Raw genomic sequence first — 8,328 nt, 5'->3', positions numbered from 1 at the left:
AGAAAAGCTAAATGAAAGTTGTGTCATTGTCACTTCAGCTCCAGGTTGCGAGACGAGTGTTTCTGTCGTTCCAACAACTAATATAGATATATAAATAGTGTGAGACATATTTTCAGGAATCAGTTTAACTTTTATTCAGTTAAACCTTTGAATCAGGACCTCCAGTATTAAGCTGTACTAAGTTATTTCAATGTGCCAAAAATATATTGACTAAACATAATAGTAAAAATAAGAACCACAGTCCTAAATAAATCTGGTTGAAATATGCCTAACTTTGTGTTGTGGCTACAGTATATACTCCATCTCATAATGTATGAAATAATGACTTTAACCTCATTGTTTAAATACTGTATGTATACAATATTATTTAATAAAAAGTGTTACTCTGATTAGAAAGTCATATGTATTCGAACCGTGGCCACATGCTCCAGTCACTAAATGTGTCCCAAAGTATCATTCATGCTTCTCCTTTTTTTGTATGTGTTTTATGCGCATGAACCAAACTCAAAACAGAGTGACAGAGCATTAGACTTTGCTACAGACATTTCAAACCTAAAAATTTGGTTAGTCCCACTTGAACAATCTCCACAATCTAACTAATTAATCAAACCACTAATTACAATTTCTTAATTAAAGACAAAAAAGCCACTGTCTGCGACCTGCTGAGCTGCTAACAGCAGACAGTCAGACAGCAGCTGGTGAACAAAGTGAACCAAGTCAATCTATACTGTTTTGTGCTTTGAGATAATGTATATTTGGCGCTTTACAAATAAAATTGAATAGAATTGAATTAATTCACATTTGTTCACAGACTAGATACTCTTTTATCTACTCTGTTATTGGCTGCCCTGAAATGTAGACCTCCAACATGGCTGCCAAAGGCTGTGTCACCTGAAAGTCCTCTATATTGGCCCCAAATATTGTGTGAGCCCTATAGGAGATTTTGTTGATGGGAGATGTGTGTTGGTGTGTGTCCAGGGTGCTCTGTGGGTCAGTGTAATGTTGTGGGTTCAAGCACAGCCCTCAGCTGGATGTCATCCCCACTCTGCCTGCTGGGCTTCAGCAAGGTTAACCTCTGCCTACGGTGGGGCAACAGGGTCAATATGGTATTTTACCAACAGGAAAGTGATTCTCCGCAGCTGTCAGCATCTATCAACCTCAATCACACACACACACACACACACACACACACACACTCATGAAAACACAGGCACACTGGGGTCAGCCCCTCATAGAGCCGTAAACAACAGAAAATGGTATGTGGCTGAAAAAGTGTCAGCTCAATTGGATTCTGCAAACACTGCTCTGTTTTTCCACAGCTCCTTTATTTTCTCTGTCCATGTTGATATGTCTTCTATCCTCTCTGCCCGCCTAGAGGTTTTTACTCCATCTAAAAGCTATCTGAGTTGCTGATGCTTATGGCTGTATTTTCCCTCTTTTACTCACCAGTAGGTTCCCTTAGATGAACACCATTTTCTATCTTATCTGTGTTGAGAATGTGAATGGTTGGAGAAAAATTGACCAACCATTCTCAATAGGTTTTGTCACAGATTTGAAAAGAAAATGTGTCCCTATGAATTAGGAATATGCTTCTGCATAATTACAGTTTTTCAAGCTGGATGCAGCCCTAGAGGCCACAGAATGAAAACATTTTCTGTTTCTTATTGTCCAAGTGGAGGTTGAGCTAAAGATGTATTTATGTATCCGAGTATGTCTTAATGGTAATTCGAAAATCACAGCAATATATCCAGAATGTGGATCATGAAAGTGCTCAGTTAATTATGCAACCATCTGTCAACTAGGTATTGAGAGAAAAGCTGATATCTTATCTTACGAGGCCCAGCAAAACTTGGGCTCCAAAACTAAAGTTAAATAAATATTGTATATTTTCTTTATGAGTACATATTTGGCAATAAACATAAGCTGAAAAGTGGTCACAAATGTGAATTTTCCTAACCCTAAAACAGCTGGACACTAGTTTGTTCGTTGTTTTTCTTGTAAGTATTTTAGAGATTTTATTCAGCTGTGATACAGCTGTCGGTGTAGGACACAGAGTTTTATTCATGTGCTGAAGCAACATGTTAGTTCATCAGTGTGCCTCACAGATGTGTGCTAATATTTTGGGGACTGATACACAGCACTGGTAGTAGGAGACATTCATTGTCGTTTGGGGTCTTCTTGTGTGACTCACTGACAATGGAAAAACTAAACGATATCATCATAAGACAGAAAATGTATTGTCAAATGTCAGCAATCTTGCAGAATGGACTACAACTTAAGTGATATGAGGTACAGCTCCAGCACCAGATCAATGTAATGCATTGCAGTTAGAAGTGCAAATAAAAGTGGGTCAATTTCTCTATGCTGCATATGAGCGTGTGTATTATTCAAGCTGAAAGATGGTCAGTATATTTAAACTGTGCAGTACATATTCCCACTGTAACATTATTAACAGTGAGATGTATTTCAGGTCTCTCACAGATCACTATTTTCTGTTTTATCAGGAGTCTTCATGTGACATATGGATGTGACTTTTTGTTGGGATTGTATACACTGCATTTGTATGTATGTGTTTGGGTGTGTATCTGTATTCACAAAACTGGTACAAGGCTCAGACCTGTGTTGTGTAATGGGATCAATTGTACTATGCGTGTGTTTGTGTTTGTGTGTGTGTGTGTGTGTGTGTGTGTGTGTGTGTGTGTGTGTGTGTGTGTGTGTGTGTGTGGGGGGGGGGGGGGGGGGGGGGGGGGGGGCGTGTGTGTGTGTGGGGGGGGTACGTCCTCCTGTGTGCTCTTTGATTTAGATGTTCAACCCTATATTCTCTCTGCCATCTTCATTGTTTTATCTCCTACACACACATACAGTACACACACCTGACAGGCCTATCCAGGCTAATAGATAGTATTTTAAATCATATTACCTCCATTACAAACTGTTTTATTGTCCTTCTACATCTGTCAACCTGCTGAGTGGCTATGATGCAAAGCTTGCTCCTCTCCTCTCCTCTGATGATATCTGTTCAGAGGGAATTGAAGTGAGGCTGTAGGAGAATGGTGGTGTTGGAGCTGTAGGGCATATATCAGACAGAGGGAAGAAAGGGACAGAGGCATAAAGACACAGATCACAGATAGTCAGTAAAGATTCTTGGTCACACAGGTCATGGTTATCCATGAAAAGTTTAATTGAGGGCAACTAGCCTCTTGATTCCAGCCAAGTGGCTTCATAAGATCTTTACAGCATCAAGTTTCTAAAGCCGAGTTCTCAATGAAATGTTTCTTAGATATAGAGTGAGTGAGAGAGAGTGATGAATTCCTCCTTTCTTCATTCTTTCCTTCTTCCTTTCCACATGCCACTCTCACTTCTGACCAGAGGTCCAGATAGAGGAAATGTGTTCAAGCAAAGTTAATGTCTAACTAGCCCTATGAGTCAGTCTAATATTATAATATTGGCATTACCAACATCTGTCTGTACTGAACAACTGACTGTCAAATAATGTTTACAATATTTGTTTGGAAAATAAGTATAAATAAGTGTTCCTATAAAATCAGTTCTCATGTCAATATAAAAAATAAACGACATAATTGAAAGCTTTTTTTTAAATGGGCAGCTTAAAAAATGCTTAATTTTAACGTATAAATTAAGTTTCTATTTTTCTTCTTTTTATACAATTTTTATTTAAAAGTCTTAATTTTTCTAACAATTTCAACACATCTTAACAACTGCACAGCTTCAACACCAGCATGCTCTTCCTGTCTTTCCCTTTTACATCCCACCCACATTTTTCTTGTCAGTAAGAGAATTGAGCTCAAGCTTATTGTGCCAGGGCTTTTCATAGATTTGATTTACAATGATTGATGTAAAGCATATGAAATGAGTTGGTGAGGTTCCTGCTAAACCAGTACTGTGAACGCTACAAAAGTTGTGCCATTTAAAACACTCTGTAAAAATGTGTCAATTCTAAATGATTTATCGATCATAGGTCTGGGTCCGGATAAGAATAGAATGCCTCTTTTATCATTGTACATTGCACAACGAGATTCGCTGTGCATCTCCAAAACACACAGTAAAACAGAGGAAACAGTTCAGTTGAAGACAGCTTTCATTTAGTTCCAGACCTGTCAACAGTAGACAGTCATGTATTGTGGCATTTAGTTCAATCATGGCTCTGTGATAACGGCAGGCAGATGGTCCACGCTAACACAAAAAGCTAAATTACTAAAAGAGCCAAAGGTTTGTTTGTTAGTTCTTTTCATATCATGCCTTAACATTATGAAGGGTATCTGCACTTACTCTGCACAGTGTATGTTGCTTTGTTGATAGGCAGAAAGGTCATAGTAGATGACAGACGTGTGTGTACGTGCGTGCATGTGTGCGTGCGTATGTGTGTTTCAGTGTTGGAGGTTACTGGGTAGAGCATTGATTTAACCAGTGCATCCAGCACATATGACTGGGAACGGCCCCTCAACATGGAGATGGGGAATGCATCAGTGTGTTGATGCATAAAGCTACCATGCAGAACACACTCTGATGGGACGTACTCTCTCTCTCTCTCTCTCTCTCTCTCTCTCTCTCTCTCTCTCGCACACACACATCCTCACATGCTCTGATACACACATTCACGTTTGGCTCACTTCATCCAGAACGTTCTCTGATGGCTTTATCATTCTCCCTGCTCCCATACACCCTGCTGATCTGTGTGACCTGTGTGTGTGTGTGTGTGTGTGTGTGTGTGTGTGTGTGTGTGTGTGTGTGTGTGTGTGTGTGTGTGTGTGTGTGTGTGTGTGAGAGAGAGAGAGTAATATAGAATAATATTCATGGGTAATATTCAGATTTATTGTTGGCTTATTAATTGCAGCAGCACTTTAAGTTATTCCTATTTTATGGGGCGGAAAGATAATAACCTAATAAGTTTCCCCTCGCGTGTGTGTATGCATGTGTTAGAGCGTGTATGTGCATGCCAGGGCTTGCGTGTGAGGTCAGTGAGGTCAGTGTGTATTTGTATTGTTTCCAGTCTGAATATTCACTATGAGGTCCAGAGGGGCTGAACATATAGCTCATCATTAATAGCAGCAATTGTTTGACTCATTCTGTCACTGATAGCGACTATTAGTTCAGTCCAGAGAGCTCTAAAGGGACAAAGCACTTATTTTAAGAATGAGTAATAGTCACTCTGATTGTGCAGAGCAGTCCTATCAGTAACTGTGAATGTGAACAACTCTCCTCTAAGGGATGTCACACACACGGCAGAAATAAGGACACATTATGAGAGTGATTGAACAATTTTTTTTCTTGGGGAAATCGTAAAGTCATGTTATAAAAAACTAATTTCACAAAACAAAAGCACTTTTTTATAGAAGGGTCATTTTCCTCAGGGTTCTTTTTGGCTTTCGCCCAGAACACTCATCTTGAACACTTGATATAAAGCTTGATATAAGAAGAAGAAATAAAGTGATGGACCAGAACAGTATATTGAACAAAGAAAAAAATCGGACCTTTTTTACCTGAGCCTTAATCTCCCTGCTTACAGCAGTGACTATGCAGGGAGACAGCAGGATGGTATCAGGTGTTAGACTGGTGTTAAAAAGTGTATTGACTGGATAGGGCATCTAGTTTAACATTTCTTAAACATAGCTAATAGGCTAAATAACATTCTGTATGGAGTTGAATGAAGGATACCTGTTTGAGGCCTCTCACACATTGCTGTTCAAGACTCGAAACACTGCTGGTGCTTTTAAGATCAATAACTCAAGTTCCCATTGGTATGTTGAAGACAGTCTTTCATTTGTCTATTCAGTTTAATTCATTTTATTGTGAAGCACCAAATCACAACAATATAATGCATAATGGTGATGTGGTATTGTGGTCTTGGAAATCAGTGCAAGTGGAGGGTACTCTCCATATGTGAAACAAAGATAAAACATCCTAATCAAATGCATTACAATTCTTGTTGTAAGTTCTGTTTTTAAAAGTATCAAAATATGTGTAAGTCACATCACAAATTCTGTGTCAAGGATGTAACAAAGGGCTCCATTTTTACGAAACACAACCACAAGGTTATGATGTCCATTGGTTATGGAGGACAACTCTGGTGGTTTAGGTTTGGGCTGGGATTCAATGGGGCACCCTCAAAAGAAGATAGGGGGGCTGCAGGCAGGTGGATTGACAAAAACAATTTTAGCTTAGAAATCTACTGTCTGCACAGTCAATGTGGAAATGAAGTACCAGCCAGGGCTCTGGGCTCTCTCTGCTAAAACTAGCAGTGGTGACTTTAAATGGAACAGTGTCTTGATGACAGTCTGAGATACCAAAGTAACTGGTTATCCTCCCATTTATCCATTGGCCCAATGACCAATTTACCACAATGAAGATATTCTCTTGAAGTCTTCTCAGGTGTTCAGTGGTTGTCAAATGAGCTTGTGCCAATTATATAGATCACACTCAGACACACGTCCAGGGCATGTGACAGTGTCACTGGTCGAAGGCTCAACTATCATGAAATCGTATGGGAGACCAAGCTACCTTCTCATCCACATCCCAATGTCACACCCGATAGCTAAAGAAACCAAAAGAAGAGATCGCATGTGATCTTTCAACTAACTGGAGTACACACAAACTCCAAAAGGACGGAGAACTGTCTGAGTTGGACTGAATGTTACCACTCAATGGGACTGAATGATCTGACAAAGAAGCAACAGGGCCTTATCATTTTAGAAAAACGTGCATTTCTGTTCATGTTTGTTCATTAGAATGTCCAGATTTGAACAGGGTGCTTTAGCTTGATCACTGTTAAGAGATCTTAGAGACTTTTAACATGTTGACCCTCAATATGTATTTTTAATTTTGGATTGTTTTAAAAAAACAGTTACAAGACTTCAAGTTTCCCCACATTTACCACCTGTGCTTGAAGCGAGCAGAGCTTCTTCTTCTCGGTTTATAGCAACAAACATCAAGGTGTATTACAGCCATCTACTGTGTTGGTGCACTGTTCCTGGAGGTACTGCAATACCAGGTTGAGACGTGGAGTGGACGGAGCAAGCCCCTAGTACATCTCCCTGTTCCAAAAAATCTATTTAAATGCTTGACCTGTTAACCATTCAGCTCTATATATACTCCCAAGGAATATAGGACAAAAAAACAAGAGGTTCCTTTAATCTGTTAACATGTTGTTTGTGTGTTGTGTTTACATGTGAAAAATAACAATACATTTAAGACATTTTGCAGTGTACGTATGTATCAAATGTCTGACTAATTTTAAAACATGTTTCCCATCAACCTCCACTATAGTATTAATCAGTTCCATAAAAATCAACCAAATTTCACCAATTCCTCCAAATCAGCTAATGTAGCTTCTAGATACAATTTTTGAATTCAAAGAAAATATTGGTAGCATATTTGGTAAGTTTAAAGCACAACACTTTATTTAACAGATAGCTAAACTGTGTCTGGGACCTTTTAGTACTCTGTGTTCTTGTACAGATCTATAGACAGAGCCACATGGCAGCTAAATAAAGTCTAATGACCCAGCATCATCAGTACACACAGCCAGTACAGGCATGAAGGCCTAAACTCTACTGTTAGTACTGATATTCCACTACTGCTGCAGAGCTTACACATTCTGCACCTAAACACACCTCTCTGGTGTCTTTGCTGCTCTGCTTTCTGTGTCACTAAAGCCTATAAAGATGTCACTTTGAGGTTAAAGAAGCACTCATTGATATACAGATGCACGATTGTCACCTGGTGTGAGTGTCTTGTTTTTTTATAGTGTTGGATATGTAAATTTATCTATCTTGTGTGTATAGCAGGTCAAGTGTCCTTCTGGCCTTTCCATTTTATTTGCTATGTGATGGGTTCATTAAATCCCTCCAACCCTCCCCACCCCACCACTATCTACACACACACACACACACACACACACACACACACACACACACACACAAACACATAGATGGACAGCCATGAGGGATGCTTTAAAAAACTGCTAATTTGATCAATACTTAATTTTTCCTCCTCGTTGGTTTTTTCTCTGTTAAGATGTGATAAGAGGTAGGAGGGGGTGGTGTGGTGTGCTTAGTGTGTGTTTGTAAGACATCTGTGAATGGGTGTATGTTATCTCTCTCTCTCTCTCTCTCTCTCTCTCTCTCTCTCTCTCTCTCTCTCTCTCTCTCTCTCTCTCTGTGTGTGTATCAGTGCTCCAAACTGCCACAGTTTCTGGCTGTAATTTCCACATGGCCTCCTATTACCTGTGTGTGTGTGTGTGTGTGTGTGTGTGTGTGTGTGTGTGTGTGTGTATGAGTGCGTGTGCAAACACTATCAGGCCATCTGGTA

General features: G+C 39.5%; 1 pseudogene; it reads right to left on the bottom strand.

Annotated features, from left to right (window-relative positions):
• Window positions 1-6,972: 6,972 nt before the first annotated feature.
• On the bottom strand, window positions 6,973-7,130 carry LOC117769887 (annotated as a pseudogene).
• Window positions 7,131-8,328: the final 1,198 nt, after the last annotated feature.

The sequence above is a fragment of the Hippoglossus hippoglossus genome, chromosome 10, assembly GCF_009819705.1.
Source record: "Hippoglossus hippoglossus isolate fHipHip1 chromosome 10, fHipHip1.pri, whole genome shotgun sequence".
Lineage (NCBI taxonomy): Eukaryota > Metazoa > Chordata > Actinopteri > Pleuronectiformes > Pleuronectidae > Hippoglossus > Hippoglossus hippoglossus.
Note: the sequence above shows the minus strand (reverse complement) of the source record. Positions and strands in the feature narration are given on the sequence as shown.